The sequence below is a fragment of the Mercenaria mercenaria genome, chromosome 6, assembly GCF_021730395.1.
Source record: "Mercenaria mercenaria strain notata chromosome 6, MADL_Memer_1, whole genome shotgun sequence".
NCBI lineage: Eukaryota > Metazoa > Mollusca > Bivalvia > Venerida > Veneridae > Mercenaria > Mercenaria mercenaria.
In genome coordinates this window covers 87,805,067-87,824,463 of record NC_069366.1, presented here as the reverse complement: position 1 = coordinate 87,824,463, position 19,397 = coordinate 87,805,067, and positions in this window count along the sequence as shown.

The following is a 19,397-nucleotide window of genomic DNA, read 5'->3' as shown; positions in this document are numbered from 1 at the left end:
AGTTAAGATGGCCTCGGAAACGTCAATAGATTTCCCTATTGACTTCTGAATTTCATATCGGGTGAATGACGCCATTTTAATGAAGTCTTTGCGTTATTATTTTTTACTTAAGCATTGTCAGTTGTGTGCACAGGCTTTTGAACAAATTCATATTTATGTTTATAAAATAAATACATGAAGAAATGTCTTATAAAACAAGGATAAATATCCAACATGGAAAGCCAAAACATTTGCTCGCAATTTCTCAATTTGTCGTTTTTTGCCCATGGTTTGGCGACATTTTGTACCTCATCAAAGCAAGTACTCTATAAGTCATCCCGACATGGCAGAAGATTTGATTTGATGTAAACATTTGCTGTTCTAATGTTTGCGCCGTTGATTGACAACTTTGTCATTTACTGACTATTTCATCAAAATTACAAACTGAACAAAATGAAATACTTTAATCATGGTGTTGAAATACAGGCGCGGAGTATTTGTGATGGCTTGTATGTCGTAAATGACAATTTTTTCCTTTCGATTTGCAAAATTTCAATTTTTTATTTTAAATGTCTGACCTGGCCCATAATGACATCAGATGTAAAAACACAAACGAGAAAAATAAGTTTCATTAGAAGAAAAGAAGCAGGAAAGAAAGCAATTTTCTCGGACGTCACGTGGAAAATTCCTTTCGTTCAATAACCTATACACACACACAAACACACACACACAGATACACATATATATTAAAGAAAACACACCAACGAAATGCCTTTCAAACACAATGGATCCCGGAAGGATACACGAACATAAAGATAGAATTATAGAGTATGAGAAAATACATGTTCAAACAGTGTCAAAAGTTTAATTATAAACCTGAGCGCTTTCGGCGTAGATTCCGCATGTATAGTTAGATATATAAAAGCTAAATATATTGTTTTGATTTATGCTACCCTTGAAAAAGGCTTTTTTAAAAAGCCGAAAGCGCTCGGGTTTATAATTAAACTTTTGACACTGTTTGAACATGTATTATCTCTCTCTCTCTCTCTCTCTCTCTCTCTCTCTTTGTACTGCCTCACACATCTCCCGAGTTTTATGGACAGGGTGAACGCCTGAATTAATTAAGATATCAGTATATAAAATTTAATGCAAAACAGTTCTTTCAGAGACAGCATGAGCAATAAAAATGACAGGTTGTAAAATTGTAAAAGAAGGAGTGAAATGGGCTAAACATAGACCAGCTCATAGACTATGATATATTTTTTATTTTTAAAGTTGTGAATATAGCCAGTCTTTATCCTAGGCCCAATATCATCATCAGAAACAGTCTCTGAGAAAATCTCTCAATCAGACTGGTATTTGACACTATAACATAAAATAAAAGACAAATCACAAAATTCGGAAAAAAAGAAAGATTTCTTATTATCAGTCTAGTGGCTAGTGGCCAGTCTAGCTTAAACAAACCCCGTCTATTAGCAGCTGATCTCTTACGTTGCTTTCTTAACAGTATAAATTTCAGGCAGTATAGCAATACTGGAACGATGAATAACGTTTTCCATAGGACTAGTGTGTGTGTGTGGTTGGGGGGCGGGGGGAGGGGGAAGGAGTACTTGAAATAATCTGAAGTGATATCGACTTGACGAAGACTAAGGGGATTCATATGTCGAGGCTTCTAAATACACAAGTGTAGCGGGAATAATAATTTTGACCCAACTGATTGTACGCAGCTGGACCATTTCCAGCTTGACCTTAATGTGCGGTATCCATAAAGTTGAGTCATTTTCTTATTGAGATCTTACTTGCTGTAGGTAAGATAGTGATTTGACCTTCTAACATAATGTTTTTGTGTCGCGTTTGAGGAAGCCTATTGTTCTGTTTGCATTTGGCGTGATTCTTATGTAGTATTTTCAAGCGTATGTCATGACTATTGTCGATATAAAAATGACATCTTTAACCGGGACTAATGTTTGTAAGGAAATTCATTTGGCTTCTATTTATGGATGACGTACCAGATATTTAGATGGTTTAATTTCATGTCCTGCAGCTTTTCCTATATTTGTAACCTAAAGAGATCATGTTGTAACCTTGTGCAGTCTGATTTGAGTCACATTAAGTAGAAGTCCATGTCATAATTATGCAAAAAAAAAAACACACCAGATGTTACAGGGACTTGATTGGATGCGATACCATCAGGTACTACTGGCTAGGATCGACCGTATACTAGGCACGATTTTGTCAGAAGTGCCGTGTACTTGAAGCATGTATAACAGTTTTAAATGGCTAACGGCTTTATTAAAAGTTAATGACTTAATTGAAATTAGAAAGGATGAGGTCAGTCCGTTTACCTATTGCAAGACATTTTGATAATTAACCAACTAATTCGACTAGCTTGGTTTCATAGGACAATTTTTCATGGAACCCGAGCTAGTGTTCTTAAGGGTATGTTATGTTGGATAGACTAGATGCAGTTATGTGCTTTAGGAGTTGTTAACGATATAGGTCTGTAATGTGCTGGGCGGGTTACTAGTATCGCTTTCCTTGAAATAAGTGAACATTTTACCTTCGTCCTATTTGAGGGGATTGATCAGAATTTTTAGATATCAGTAATACTATGTGTAGGATCTCTTGTCGGAGCTTCTCTAGAAAAAGATTAATGGGAATAATTTTATCTGGACCTGAGCCTTATTCACACCTTGGGTCTATCTCTTTGTATAGCATCACGGGAAATTCGGGGTTCTCTAGAGCAGTTCTGCATAGCTGAGGCAGTGCAAAAACCCTGAGGAAACAGACTTCATGAGTTAATCAATGATTTTTGCTTTTCCAAGATTTGCCGCGTTTAAAGTATAACATGTCTGATCTTTAAGCAGATAACTACTCTTGCAGTTTGAATGATGTATTTTTTGTGTTAAATTTGCTGGGATCAGTCTAATCTGTGTCTTGAATATCCAGTATACGTATCCTGTGTATGCTCAGTTTGATATGTTCATGTTTTTGACCTTTTAGAATAGTTTGTCCTTTTTCTTAATTAACCTTATATTTTTGGTGACTTAGGTGAGATGTGTTTTAGTGCCTAGGTTATAGCTGGAACTTCTTTTGAAATACATGCCTGGAGTATATGTGTAAATCTGACTCAGAGGTGGTTTTGTACTGATGACATCACCTATGCCACTTGGCGGATATTGGCTATCGCCAAAATGAATACAATTAATGGTTAGAATGACAAAATGTCTAGTCAAAAGCAGAAACTTTATATAACTATAGTACCAGAATGTCTATATGCATCAGAATGTTACAATTATTATCTAGGAAACGCTTTCTTTAATTGGATTCTGGATAAATGCGTATATTTAAATTATTTCGCTGCGGATAGACACTATTATCATTCAGTCAGTATAAGGAATATTAATGTTATTATGTATATGAACAAACTATTTTTATTTTGTAAAGGTCGACCTCTGTATTTATTTATCCTTTTTGCTTTGCATGACCTTAATCTTAACAACGTAAAGTTTTATCAACTGTGACATAAATAGTTTTAAGTTCTTCAACTGGATTACTTTTTGTTCTCTAATTGAAACAAGAGGGTCATGATGGCACTATATCGCTAATCTCTTAAACTTGGCCTTGAAATCATCAAGATAAACATTCTGACCAAGTTTCATGAAGATAGGGTCATAAATGTGGCCTCTAGAATGTTAACAAGCTTTTCCTTTGATTTGATCTAGTGACCTAGTTTTTGACCCTACATAATCCAGTTTCTAACTTGGCCAAGAAATCATCAAGATAAACATTCTTACCAAGTTTATGAAGAAAGGGTCAAAGATATGGCCTCTAGAGTGTTAACAAGCATTTCCTTTGATTTAAGCTGGTGACCTTGTTTTTGGCCTACATGACCCAGTTTCGTAGAAATAATCAAGATGAACATTCTGACCAAGTTTCATGAAGTTATGGTCATACATGTGGCCTCAAGAGTGTTAACAAGCTTTTCCTTTCATTTGGCCGGGTGACCTAGTTTTTGACCCAATATAATCATGTTTTGAACCTGGTATACGAATCATCAAGATAAACATTGTGATCAAGTTTCATGAAGATAGGGTTATAAATGTGGCCTCTAGGATGTTAACAAGCTTTTCCTTTGATTTGACTTGCTGACCTAGTTTTTGACCCCGCATAACCCAGTTTTTAACTTGGCCAAGAAATCATGGCCTCTGTTAACAAGCATTTCCTTTGATTTAAGCGGGTGACCTTGTTTTTTATCCCACATGACCCAGTTTCCTAAAAATCATCAAGATGAACATTCTAACCAAGTTTCATGAAGATAGAATCATAAATATGGCCTCTAGCGTGTTAACAAGCACTTCCTTTGATTTGAGAGTGTGACGTAGTTTTTGACTCCACATGACCCAGTTTCAAACTTGGCCAAGAAATCATCAAGATAAACAGTCCGGCAAGTTTGTTTCAAATCAAAGCATAAATGAAACCTCTATATGGCTGAAAGGGCCAACTTGAATATAGAAAATTTTGCCACTTCCAGATGCAGTAACTCTAGGAATTTAGTCGGTTTTCGAAAGGAACCGAGATAACATTGTGACTTAAGTTGTTTGTAAGTGTGGTTGAAATCGAATGTAAAATGTCACTTTCATCGTGTTCACAAGGTAAAATTAACAAATTTTGGCTCTTTCAGGGGTCAATCAGGGCCGTAACTAACTCCAGAACCTATTGATTGGATTCTTCATGGAATCGAATGTCTATTGTTGTTTAAGATATTTTGAAAGTTTGTATCAGATCAAACCATGAATGAAGTCTCTATATGGCTGCAAAAGCCAAAATAATTTAGGGCCATAACTCTGGAACCCATGCTGGGATCTGGCCAGTTTTCCAAAGGAACCGAGATATTGTGCCAACTTATGTGCAAGTTTTATTAAAATCAGTTGCAAAATGTGGTCTCTATCTTGTTCACAAGTAAAAAATAGCAAATTTTGGTCCTTTAATGGGCAATAATTCTAGAACCCATTATGGGATCTGGCCAGTTTTCAAGAGAAACCGAGATCTTATGCAAATACAAGTTGTGTGCAAGTTTGATAAAAATCGGTTGCAAAATGTGGTCTCTATCGTCTTCTCAAGAAATTGTGAACGGACGGACGAAGGGCAATCACAAAAGCTCACCCTGTCACTAAGTGACAGGTGAGCTAATAAAAAAGTTTTACGTAGTACACTGTGTAGTACCTTATGACAGAGATTCTGACTTCTCACGACATGCTAGTATACTTATTAGACAATGTGTCTTAGTGAATTAGAAATAGCCGAACAACAATATTGAATGCAAATTATAGTCGATATACATGACCTGTTGCTATGAAATAGATATTCACTTTTATAACCAGGCGGAACAAGTTCTTACTTATTGTGGGTATTACATTTATTGTAGACTGACAAATTCTGAATGATAAAGCGTGTATAATTTCAGATGTAAACGCAAACAGACAAGTTGTATTGAAAAATCCTTTATTGTTCGTGTGGTTGTATTACATTGTATAAACAGGACACATACAAACCCATTCAGTTTTGTTTCAATATCATATGAATTAACTACGGTGTTCCGTTTGGACAATCGTGACTTTTTATTTAATACTAAACCGCGATGCACGATGGTACGATGACGAAAACGCGATGGCACGATGATGAAACAACGATGGAACGATGGTGAAAACACGATGGCACGATGATGAAATCGCGATGGTACGATGGTGAAATGTCGATGTAATATCGCGTTTTCATCATCGTACCATCGCCTTTTCATCATCGTACCATCGCGTTTTCACCATCGTGTCATCGCGTTTTCACCATTGTGTCATCGCGTTTTCACCATCGTTCCATCGTTGTTTCATCATCGTGCCATCGCGTTTTCGTCATCGTACCATCGTGCATCGCGTTTTCACCATCGTGTCATCGCGTTTTCATGATCGTACCGTCGCATTTTCACCATCGAACCATCGCGTTATCACCATCATACCATCGCATTTTCACCATCGTACCATCGCCTTCCGGTTGTCATGCGCAGTGGTAGAGTATATGTGTCAGTAAAGTACAGGCTTGATACAATCTCATTTTCACATTGCACAATGTACTTTCTTCATCCTAACAAGAATAAGCTGAGTTTGAATAATACCATGTGACTATTACACCCAGCTTTTTATTTATTATCATGCATACACAAAATACAAAGGACGTGACCTTGAAGATTTTACAGTTTAAATGAACTGAGCACTGAACATTTTGTAAAACATTTTGTAAAACATTTTGCAAAACAGCAAAATCTAAATGGTAAATTTCTTCTCACAAAATACATTGAGATACATTCATCTATTGTTGATAAAAAAAAACAAGTGTACGGGACTACGCATTTCTAACCGGAAGGCGATGGTACAATGGTGAAAACTCGATGGTATGATGGTGAAACCACGATGGTACGATGATGATAACGCGATGGCACGATGGTGAAAACGCGATGGTACGATGATGATAACGCGATGGCACGATGGTGAAAACGCGATGGTATGATGGTGAAACCACGATGGTACGATGATGATAACGCGATGGCACGATGGTGAAAACGCGATGGTACGATGGTGAAAACGCGATGACACGATGGTACGATGATGAAAACGCGATGACACGATGGTGCGATGGTGAAAACGCGATAGTACGATGATGAAAACGCGATATTACATCGACATTTCACCATCGTACCATCGCAACATCGCGATTCCATCATCGTGCCATCGCGTTTTTACCATCGTACCATCGTTGTTTCATCATCGTACCATTCTGCATCGCGGTTTAGTAAAAAGTCACGATTGTCCAAACGGAACACCGTAATTAACCCTGTTCACAAGAGTTCGTTCAATGTTACTGATCTCTCTCGTAAATTTCTGATTAGAAAGTATTTTAAATAAGTCACAAAACTATGTAGGACATGTATTTTATCAAATGTATGTTACCTTATGTTGTAACGAATGTGCTATGACAACGTTTTATTTTTCAGCAGTTTTTGAACAGTGCCGCCATTTCCAATACTTATTACAACAACAATATTTGTATGTCTAAATAATGAATGTTTGTAGTGTCATCATCTTAATTTGGATTATTTTAGATAATAAATTCTAAATAAAACTTACGAATGTTTAACGTGATAAATCATTAATACTAATGATTGTTAGTTAGATTATTATTTCACCTGAGTCTTCACGGTCATAACATATCATAAGTTACATGCAATTATGAACTTTGCGCCATTGCTCTCTTATAAGAATTTTGCAGTTGATGTTTTATATTATTTATAAAATATTATCAATCAAAATATGTTGCTTTTTAAATTTTTTCGTAACTATTTAGGAAACATAGATAAAATCATTCGGTTAAAAGTTAAACAATGAAGCAAAGTTTGTCCAGCATTCTCTTTTGCCGTCCCAGACTGTTAACACTTACAGCGAAACGAAGCCCTGTTTTAGTTATTTTATTCTATTTTATTTCATATGTATATGATATAATTACCCGATAACAAAACAATGAAAGAACAGATTTCATGATGTTTTTTAACAACAATAACTTTATGGACTCATTTATCACAGTAGTATTTCTTGAACAATCAAGACGACATAATCACATAAAAAGTGATCAACGAAAAACAGAAAACAGAGGTTTTGGATCAGCAACTGAATATTGTCCTGCAGTTTATATTTTATCCGAAGTCTGTACTTTATCGAAGATAGGAGCAAGAAAAAGTGAAACTCGAACACATTTTTCACAAAATATTCCGCATGAATAATGCATCTCTTAAATGATGTTACCAGCGTGCTGATATATTAGGATATCGTTTTATTTTCGCTTTAGTAACTGTACCTATTTATAAAATGAGGTTTTTCTTGCTGCAAATGTTATTTCATTTGCTTAAACAATTGCTTAATAAGCCCATTCGTTCATAATTGATTTTGAAAGTTTAAGTTAACTCGCTATTGAATGATGTATTTAATGTCATCTATAAAGGGTTGAATATTTTCACATTCATGGAAGTTCCCGGTGTAATACACATATTGCACACAGCAATAAGCATAACGTATAGTCCGTCCGTAGGTATTGCAGTATAGAAATATTTCTATTGGAAACGATGAGCTATAAAAATACAATTATATCAGTTTTTTTCTCGGCAGTACTGTTTTTCTTTCTTTCAGATATATGCATGATTACCTTACATTATTAAGGAACGAATTAATAGAAAAGTTACAACAGAATCAACACTAACGGATCAAACGTAGCTAGTGCAACACAAGGTTTAGTTGGTACGACTTGGTACGATATGATATGAAGTTGACTCTGCGCTAAATCTTTTTGATAAAATGTACAGCACCTGTTCGTTGTATGTATATTGTCCAACAGAACATCAATTCGGAAAGTCTGCAACATGTTTACACTTTATCTAAATTGCAAACATATAAATTAAATACGAATATTAAAGCAGGACAAATTCAACAAGAAAACTTACAATATGCCAAAACAAGAAATAAGTATAAGTGCTTTAAAATCTACAGTTTCGAGATTAATAGAGTTTAGGTGTAAAAACTTACTGTGAAAGTAAATGAGTTTCTGTTTTAGGATTTTAGAGGGCATTGGGAATATTGTACATTTCATTACCTTTAATGAACAGACTGAATCAAACCTATTCCGCTATTATCATTCTTGGTTTTGTTTTATGCTTCTAAAGGATCTTACACATTGAATGAGATATCACAACAGCTGCCGAACCATTTCTCCCCATACATGGCTATACTTTTTGGTCTTTTTGGATCACGGAATACATTCATAATAATTCAGCCGGTGCGACCTGACGTTAAGGTTGTTGCACGCCTTCCAGGAATGGACTCGCGTCTGCTATAAGTTTGCATGGTAGTGATCTACGCTTCCAAATATCTTCTCACAGGCAAAATAAATATCGAAATAATTTTCCTCAACAACATTTTGCTTACATTTGCCTTTTTTATCCAACTAAATAGCTTCTTATTAAAGTTCAAAAGATTATATTTCTCCCAGAAGAACAATTATCTTGGCTCTTTATAGCCAAATTGGTTCTCTTTAAGTCGAGAAGCTATATAATGGAGTTCATTTATCTAGCGTTAGTTCTTAGAATCTGATATAGGTCTTAACTCCATTAAGACATTGCTTACAACAATATTAGTGCTACAAACATCTCTCAAGGGATTGGTCGAAACCTTTTTGTAACAAAATACAAGTTATGACCACAGGCAACACTGAAAAAATCTAGGAAGAAGCAGGAAGTATTAATACAAGGAAATATCTTAAATGTCATCAGTGGACGAAAAACTTGTATGGTAGAGACCAGACATTATTAATCTAGAAATGTAATTTAAGTTTATATTTTTGCAGATTAAACACGTGTTAAAAAATTTAAAATATTTTCAGCAGTTAAACCGTTATTGCAAAGCAGCAAAATTCAAATATTAATTTCAGTCTTTAAAACCTATTATAAATTACCGATAGTTGCAATATACAATAGAAACAGTATCGCAAATTTAAACATGAACACACCAAAACTGTATTTTTTTTTTTTGGCAACTAGCAACTACGATAATACAAGAAGATCCCGATGAAATGAGGACTTAACATATGTTCGGTCTGTCTTATATGTCTTAGGTATATTGCATTTGTAGGTAGCTATGTCCATTTTAGTGCATAAAATTGTATGGAGAAATAGCCTCGTGTGAAGTAAGCATATTCTACCGCTATCTACTGCGAACAGTCGACTATTGTTTTCGTTAATGATTTATTCATTATAGGTAAAAATTTATCCTAGTTTGTAAGACTGACAATCATTTTTCATTTCCTTTTTACCAAGATTCAAATCATACTCTTTTTATACCCATTTCGATGTTGCTTCTTTCAAAAGTGTTTACAAAAGAATTATGGACCATTTCCCAAGGTACATGTATGTACAAATACCCAATCAACTGATAAAAGTATACAAATGTTATATACTAGAGCTGGAATACACGCTGAAAACATGATTTCGCGCGTTTTATCAAATAAATAATAACAAATTGAATGTACACTTCAACTAGACAATACCTTATTTTCCGAATCCCGTATCATGTGATGTTGATTCCTTTAGAAATAGATGAAAGTTGTGTTCCCTACTGAAACGGACATTTTTCATACTTTCTGTCATTGGAACCACTTTTTTATATTGAAAAAAGATATTTTGTAATAGAAGAACATGTATCTTCTCCTGATAAATTACAATCTACAATGGATGGAAGTTTGAATATGGACAAGTCGTTTAGTCGTTTTGTCATAGGAACCACATTTTTATGTTGAAATTTAATTGTAGAATCCACTTATCTGTCACACTTTTTTGACTATTTTTTTAACAACCGCACTTGCTGCCACAGTTACAAAATAGACAAATGTGCATATTGTCAATATTGACTTCTATCCATGTATCAAGCTTCATGAGAACATATCTGGTTCTTTTTAAGAAATAACAGAATCAATTATTTATGACTGACAGATAGACAGACAAGGACAAAAGGAAATAATCCTTTATCGGTACAAATGAAACAGAACGTTCTCATTGTCGAAAATATATGCCAACTTGGCTCTACGCTTTAAATATCATATTAAAGTATGAGATGATAAACTTTAAGACAAAGAAAAGTAACCGATCTAAATCAAGAAGCAGAAACACTTTTTGTCTCACATTTTTATGCTTTTTAGTTTTCTTTTCTTTTTTGTTTCCATTGGCTTTAGAGCTACATCGGCATAGTTTTTATATAACGACCTTCTCGGCTTATAACTGTGGTGGGAGACCCCAGGTGCCCCTAAGGTCATTTATATTTGTCTGTGAAGCACTAAAGACCTATCATGTGTCGGTGCGACGTGAAATCCAACAAAGAAAACTAAATTTGAAATGTTCATGCTATAATATATGGAATAAAATGAGATACATGGTGACAACATAAACGTTCATAGCGCTGTAAAATCTCCCTTTTAACATGTCAACAGATTTTGGGTACGTTCTTATTTAATTCTCTGGCGGTAATACGTTGCAATAAACTCGTTACAATAATTTATGGATATTGTTAACTTTTTATTTATATCAATCAACAAAAGAATGAACTCGTGTTTGTTTAGTAAACGCCCCTCCTTGCTGCATAATCTAAGGACGAATAAAGAAACACATATCAATGAGTAGTATAAGAAATGCCGCTTTTGGGACACTTTTTTAAATTTTTAATTAGCCGCCCTCTTTTTAGAAATCCAAAGCTGGCCAAATTAAAAAAACCAGATTTTAAACAAATTATTGTTTAAAGCATTTAGTAAAATATGATTAAACGTTTATAAATTATTTTTTTGTTAAAATGTACAAAGCCTCTTGTCTTTGATCTTATTTTGAATTTAGTAAGTATATTATCAGGGTACACATAGTAATTAAAACTTTAATTAAGCTTTTAATTTCAAAAGTTTGCTATATCGGCACGTCCACCCGGTATAGATTCATCCGATATGTAGAATCTAATGTAACTATCCCTCATAAGTGAAAATTTTTCTTCTGTAGATGTTGAATCGTTTAAAGGTTTGAATGTCAAACATTGCCCCTTTGGGTGTTAAATAAATTTTAATTTTTTTTCTTATACATAGATATTAACTGATCAGTGTCAAAGTCCTCAGCTGCCTCAGCTGCTATTTTAAATTATTATTACTGCTAAAATTTACCAAAAATAAATCATCAATCCCGATCCCGAAACCTATCATTCCCCCACCTAAATATAAAATGTGATTTTGGGGCTTTTAATCGTTTATCTGGTTCACCTATGGGCCGGGCCTCGTTAATAAAATATTAATATCTATTATATAAATTTCCCATTTTTTTGGGCTATAAACACACCCTTCAAAGTCACATCTAGTACATCTGTTTTATTTTCCCTTGGTTTGTGTTTATAAAATCTTTATAATCTACGATATTCCGGGTCTTAATTGAAATATATTTAAATAGCCCAGACCGCCCAGATCTTTATATGTTGAATATATCCAGGCACCATGACGTTTAAAATACTTTTTCATTTTTACATAATCATAAAAATTTTTATTATAGTATTCAAAGAGAAACACTCATGTTTTACTTTTTCTAGTTTTTCTTCTATTTTCCTGTTTTTCTTTTTAAGTTTAAGAATTATTTCAGCTAAATCATCAACCGTTTTGTTGTGGCAACTTCAGAAGCAGATAAATTGTCAACAAAAAACCTTTTGTTCTAGCTAATTGTGTTTCTTGTTTTAAGAAAACATTTTTTATTTTGTAATTTCTTCAGCATTAGTGGTAATTTCTTCGACATTAGCGGTTATTGCTTTAGTATTAGCAGTAATTACTTGGGTATTAGCAGTGATTGTTTCTCCTTGTTTAGCTGATATTTCAACTACAGAGTCCAAATCATTGTTATTTTTTTAATTTATCATTAATTTGATCATTTACTTATCTTAAATTGCTTCTTCTTGTTTAGCTGATTTTTCAACTACAGAGTCCAGATCATTTATTTTTTTTTTAATTTTTCATTAAATTCATTAATATCTTCTTGTAATTTTTTTTTTAATATTATTTAAATTTTCTGCATATTTTAATTGTGACGGTTGTCAAAAATACTAATCCAATTTCGAATTTGTTTTTTAAAGTCATTATTTTAGAATTAATTTTTTTTTTAAGGTTATCTAATGCTGTATCATGATCATCCCCCCTCTTTGTGAAGCTGCCTTTTCCAGTTCAGATTTATATTCTGCAAATTTATTTGAAATGTATCGAGTAAATCTTGATTCCCTTTTGTCATTTCAGTATTTAGTTTATTTATTTCTGTTCTGATTTCTAACTGATACATTTTTTGTAACTTTTTCTCAGCTTCAATAATCTTGTCTTTTAGTTCTTCATGTTTAATCATACATCTTTTAATTCTTGAACTTGAGTGAATAAAATGTTTAAATTTAAACTCGAAATACTTCTTTTATGTTGTCATCTGTCAAATCAGATTTCTCTTCAAGTTCTTTAATAGAATCAGTCATAGTTTTCATTTCTTCTTCAATTTTAACCTTGTAATTGATTAATAATAATGAATTCTTTTTAAAATCTTTTTTTAATTCTTCAATATTCTTTACTTCTGCTTCTAGTGTTTGTTTTATTTTTTGATGTCTTCAAGTTTATAGTCATCTATTACACTTTGAATTTTTTATCCACAAACCGTCTTGGAACTGCATCGTTGGGTTTATCTGGATTTCCTAGGTTGATTATTTCATTCCTCCCATATCTAATGCTTTTTCATTGTGTTATCAAGTTCCTTATTTTTGTGAGATCCCGATTCCGTTTCCTTTTTAAGCTTTTGAATTGTTTTTAGTAGCATAATCACTAAATCAATATCAAATTTAACTTTACTTATCTGGTCGGGTTGATTAATTTGTTTTACATCTTTTAAAAACTCCATTATTATTAATTAATTATATTTTATACATAAAGTTTTTTCTTTTTAAAATTTCCCTTTGGGTTTTTGTCAATATATAAGAAATCATATTTTTGATTTGTTGCATTAGCAAAAGTATCACGATCTATATTTTGTTCATCACAAATCCTATTATTTTCCTTTTTACCCGGACTTTCAAAAAATATAATGTGAACAGTTAATCCGAATATCCTTTGGTGTTTTATAGTAAGACTGACTTAAATAAATAACACAACAGTTTTTGTGGCGTCCTTGAATAAAAGTATTTTGTTATTTCATTTTAAACTTTTTTATTTCCACATACAAAATCATCAAATATTACTATTTTTTGTTTTTCTGATTCAAGATTCTCACAAGGTTCAATTTGGTCGGGATCGATGAATATTCAAGTATTTCTTTTGGATCTAATTTAATCTTTTTGCAATTTCATTAAGTTGTTAATTAAATCCTGATATTTAGATTGTTCAAAGTTTTTAGCATAAATTAATTTATCATAATATATAAGAGGTTTTCGAAGTATATGCATTAGTGTATTTGTTTTTCCAGATCCAGAAGATCCACATATTAACATTCTAAAACATGAATCTGGCATAAAAGGATAAAATGTTTAAAGTTATTGTTTTATCATTTTTTGTATCATAATTTGGAATTTCCATTTATATAATATTACATTATTTTACAATATCTTACATTATCTTACATTATTTTACATTATTTTACATTATCTTACATTATTTATAAATCCCAATAAAAACTTAATGAAATGATAATAAAAAAAAATAGTCGACAAAAGATGAGAAATCTTAGAAAAGAAAAAATGAGAGAAAAATAAGAAAAGCTACAAAATCGGGAAATGTATACTGAAATTTATAAACCAATTACTGAAAAAATAGAAAAGTCAAAAAGAACAATTATCAAGTCAGTTAAAAGCATTACTGGAATAAACAACAATTACGTTACTTCCAGAAAGTTTTGCTAATAAGATATATGAAATAAAAAATCTAAAAAGGTTTGGGCAGAGTATTGGAAGAACAACCACCCTCGGAACTACAGCAACCATTACAACCATTAAAAGAAGGTGAGCATGATACAACTGAAGAATCAAAAAAAAAATTTGGGAACAAGACCGAGAGCAAGGAAATACATACAGTAAATTTGGAATGCTGATTTGGATAATAATGTTTTAGAAGAATATGGATATTCCAAACCGTCTGAAATGTTTGACCTTTTAAATGCAAATATACTTCATCCTAATAAAATAAATGAAGACGATCTTAAAGACAGAATGAGTGATGTTACTGAAGATATTAAAAAATTAAATGGTCTAATAGCTAGCAAATCAAAATCAAAAGATCCAAATAAACGAGAAAAAGCAAAAGAATTAAAACATGATCGAGATGAATTATTAAAGTACAAAGGCCGGTTAGATAATATTCTTGGTATGGGTCCTACATATGAACAAGATGGAAAAGGAATAAAACATCATAACCCATATAAAGTTTCACCAAATGGACAATATGGTAATTTAATTATTAACTTAAATAAACTTTATGGTCAAAATAAGTTAATTGCTAAGGATAGAATAACTGGAAAGAAGTAATTAACACTAAAGTAGATGATGATTTAATTGATTTGATTAATAAAAATATAACAATAAGAAAAAGCATTCAATTCATTAAATAAAAATATTTAAAGAATTAACAAAAAAATCAGGATTACCTATCAATAAAAGATCTATGAAATTTAAAAAAGTAATTAGGGACAAGGTTATGACGTTGTCCATGTAATCCAAAAGAATTGGTTAATGACTTGGAGTTAATTTGGGGTTCAATTAATGTGGAAATAATAATGAAGAACTAAAAAATGAAGGTATTAGAAAAATTTGGGATGAACTATTAAAAATGAATTCTCTTTTACCAAACAACATGAAAAGTTATATAAAAATTTTTTTCTTGAATATATAAATGGAAAAAAAATAGTATTAAGTTTGAAACAGTTAAAGATATAAAAATACTCCGATTGTTTTTACAATCAGATTTAGTCGTTTTTTAAATTTTAGATAAAAATAAACTTATGTTGTTGGTTTGGATAGTATTAACACTATGACCATTCTTGGCATAATATTAGTGATGAATATGACATAAAAGAATTCGTTATCATAATGGTAAGGATTGGAAAATATTAATATTTACAAATGGTTCTTACAGTTAACAGTATTAAAAATTATATTAAGGAAACTTTAAATTTAAGTATGATGATTATGAATTTGATAAATCAGAAATTGCTCCAATAAGTTTGGAATTTGATTTAAGTAGTTTTAAGTTTTTGATTTCAATTACAGATAATTTTAAGTTGGATTTGGGAAAATATCAATTTTCATACATTGCTTGGATTTGAGAAAAAAAAATTAGACAAAACTGAAGGGGGAACAAAAACCCCAAATTTAAAACAAACTCTGTGGATACAATTTATATTCATTGTGTCTTATTGATTAATTCATTGTTGAGGGAAATTTCAGTGATATTATCTATCTTTAAGTACTGCAGTTTTAACAAGAGCTTATCCATTTACAAAAGAACCACAAAGAGTTGGATATTCTGAAATTAATAAAATATTATAAATTAAAATTAGAATATATATTACAGATGTGTTTGGTAGAATAATTAATTTTAATGAGGTTGAAAACAATTTTTTCACTAATTTTAAAAGAAATTTAATTAAAAATTTTTAGTTTTATATATGTACAAGAAAGTTTATGACAAAAAAAAAGGGAATTTATTTATGTTGATGCTCACACAGGAGAAGAAATCATACACGGGACAGGTATCTTTGACACTTTAAACGAAATTAATTCAATCCTCAATTAGCACAGCGGGAAAAAAAGTTTTGGGAAAACAGCAGAAAAGCAGCACTTGAAAGTGGAACAGAAAGGTTGGAACAGAAGTTGGAAATTTAGCTGCAGCTAAAATTTTTTGAAAAATTTAAAAAAGAAACCTGCTCGGCAGGTTGGTAATTTAATTGCTAAGGAATTACAAGAAAGAATAACATAAAAATATAAGGAGGAAAATATTAATAAAAGATTAATAGATTATTGTCGGGATCTGGGCTTTAGCTCGTGCTGGAACTTCAGCTCAACAAAAACGTATTACAGATTAATTTATAAAAAAATAAAATAAAAACTAAAATAAAACTAGAATAAAAAAATAAAATAATATATAATATATCATGTTTAGAAAAAAACCCATATTGTGAAAGATATGAATTAACTCCTATTAAATTAGATACAGCTTTAATATCTGTTTTGGGAAATAATGTTAAGCAACAAAAAAAAAACGGATATCACTTTACAATTAATGATAGAAGTTATATTTTGATTGGTTTAATGGTTATTTTAAAGTAAGTTTTAAGTAAATAAACTTGCTGATGGTAATAATTATGCTGATGGAGATCAAATTGCTCTAATTAATAATGCAGCTTCATTAATTGATCAGTTAGTGGTTAAACAAAATAGAAAAATTGTTTATGATTGTAATAATTTATACAAAATAATAAATGTAAAAAATTTTAGTTGAACTGTCTGAGGTTATGCAAAATCAACTGGAACAAATGAGTTTATTTATTTAGATACTATTGATAACTGCGCTGTTGCTGATAATTCGGGTTTTTATTTAGAAAGGAATTAATCGAAGGTGGTGCTGAGGTAAATGCTAAAATTCCATTAAATAATTATTCATTTTTCAAGGTTTAGAACTAATATTTTACCTCAAGGGTCAAATTCAAATAACACTGCAACTGACAGATGATGATAAATTTAAATTTTTTTAGAGCTAATGCTGCTGATCCTGGTAGGTAATTGTAACAAAATTAATTCTATGGGTTCCACGTTTGTTTTTTTAATGAATTTGGGTTTGAACAAAATTGCTACTGAAAGATTTAAAAAAGCAAGAGGGGGCATACCTTAGGGAAATGTAACACAATCAACTGATACACGACAGAGGGGACATAACTTTTAGAATAACAGCTGGTTTTAAAAAACCACAACATGTATTTGTTTATTTACAACGACTGAAAAAAAAGTAATGCACAAAGACAGAATCCACTTTTTATTAGATACATTTAAAGTTGTTGCAGCAGATGATAATGTTTGTATTTTGAGCTCTTTTTCGTCTTGAAGTTGGTAATGGTGTTTTTTTATCCAAAAACAGAATACACAAGTATATCAAGAATATATGATGATGTAATTAATTATTATTATAAACAAAATAATAAGACTACTGAAGCCTGCTAAATAGATTTAATTTTCAAAGTTTGTTTGGATTTGTTCATTTTAACTTGGAATATAAAAAGGAAGTAATAACAGAAGATCCTAAACACATTACATTAACAGCTAAATTAAATGTTCGGCCGGCAGCACATGTCCGTGTTTACGAAATTGTATTATATGAGGAAACAGTTGAAATAAATCTATTGGAAATGAACTTGTTATTGTTTAAATAAATAAATTTTAAATATATAATGTCATCAAATTATATTGAATATAAAATTAACCTTACAGATGGACAAAAGAAAAATTTAGCAAAAGCTTATAATAATAAAATTCCAATATTTTTAGATTAAAACATGAACAATTACGTGGAAACTTCCCTTTACTTTTAACAAAAACACAAATTAATCAAATTAAAAAGCTGTTGCAATAAGAAGGGATTAGAAATTACAATTTCAAAAAAACAAATGTCCAGTCAAGGTCAAAATGGTGGATTTTTAGGAGCTTTGGCTGGTTTGTTAGGAAAAACAATTTTTCCCAAATGGCAGCAAAATAGCTACAAAATATTAGCCCTTTAGGCATTGGAGCCCTTTCTGGACTGGCCAGTACTGGTGTTAGTAAAATACTTGGAAAGGGTTATGATTTCAGTAGCTAATGATAAGAGAAATATGATATCACCATATCTTACACCTAATCAAAGAAGCAACTAGTAGGATCTGGAGTGTTTAAATTAACACAAAAACAAGACGATGGGTTTTTGGTATGTTGGCTGCTAGTCTAGGAATACCTTTGATTAATCTTTTTTAAAGTGGAAAGGGGATTACAGATTGATTCACACGAAGACCTTACAGACGAATTCCTATAGTAAAAAAAAAATAAAATTTATAAAAAAACCAATATCTAACTTTGAAATAAAAACAATGGGTTAAAACAATTAAAAATTAAAAAACTTTAGGGGTGTATTTAGTAGAAATAATTTATAAAATTAAAAGAAAAGGACGAGAGTGTGAATTAAAAATTTAGATGACTCTATTGGTCCTGGAACACATTGGGTTTGTTACTTTAATAATAATACTTCGATCCGTTTGGACTTCCTCCACCAAAAAAAGTAATTAAGTATATACCAAATGTAAAATACAACAATGTTCAATATCAAGACAAAACAAGTATGCTTTGTGGATATTATTGTTTATTTTTCATTAAAATGTTACAAGATAAGTACCCTTGTATGATTTATTGTATAAAACACTAAAAGTTCATAATCAAAGATAAATGAACAAACTATTATAAATTATTTTAAAAAAAAAAGGACATTTATTTAACTGGAAAAAATTAATATAATGGGAATATTCAAAATATCAATGAAAAAGTAATAAAAAAGAAAAACAAATAGAAAGACAATTAATAAGAAAACCCCCATTGTTTTTAACAAGTTATACCCAAGATACTGATGGTGGATTATTTCAATGGCAAACTGTAATGCTAGTCCTGGTTTAGTTCAAAATGGTAATAATGTAAGAATTAATTTTAATTGCATCTTAATTATTCTTGTTGATGCAATTAAATTAGATAAAGGAACGCTAAATTACAATTAAAAAATAAGAA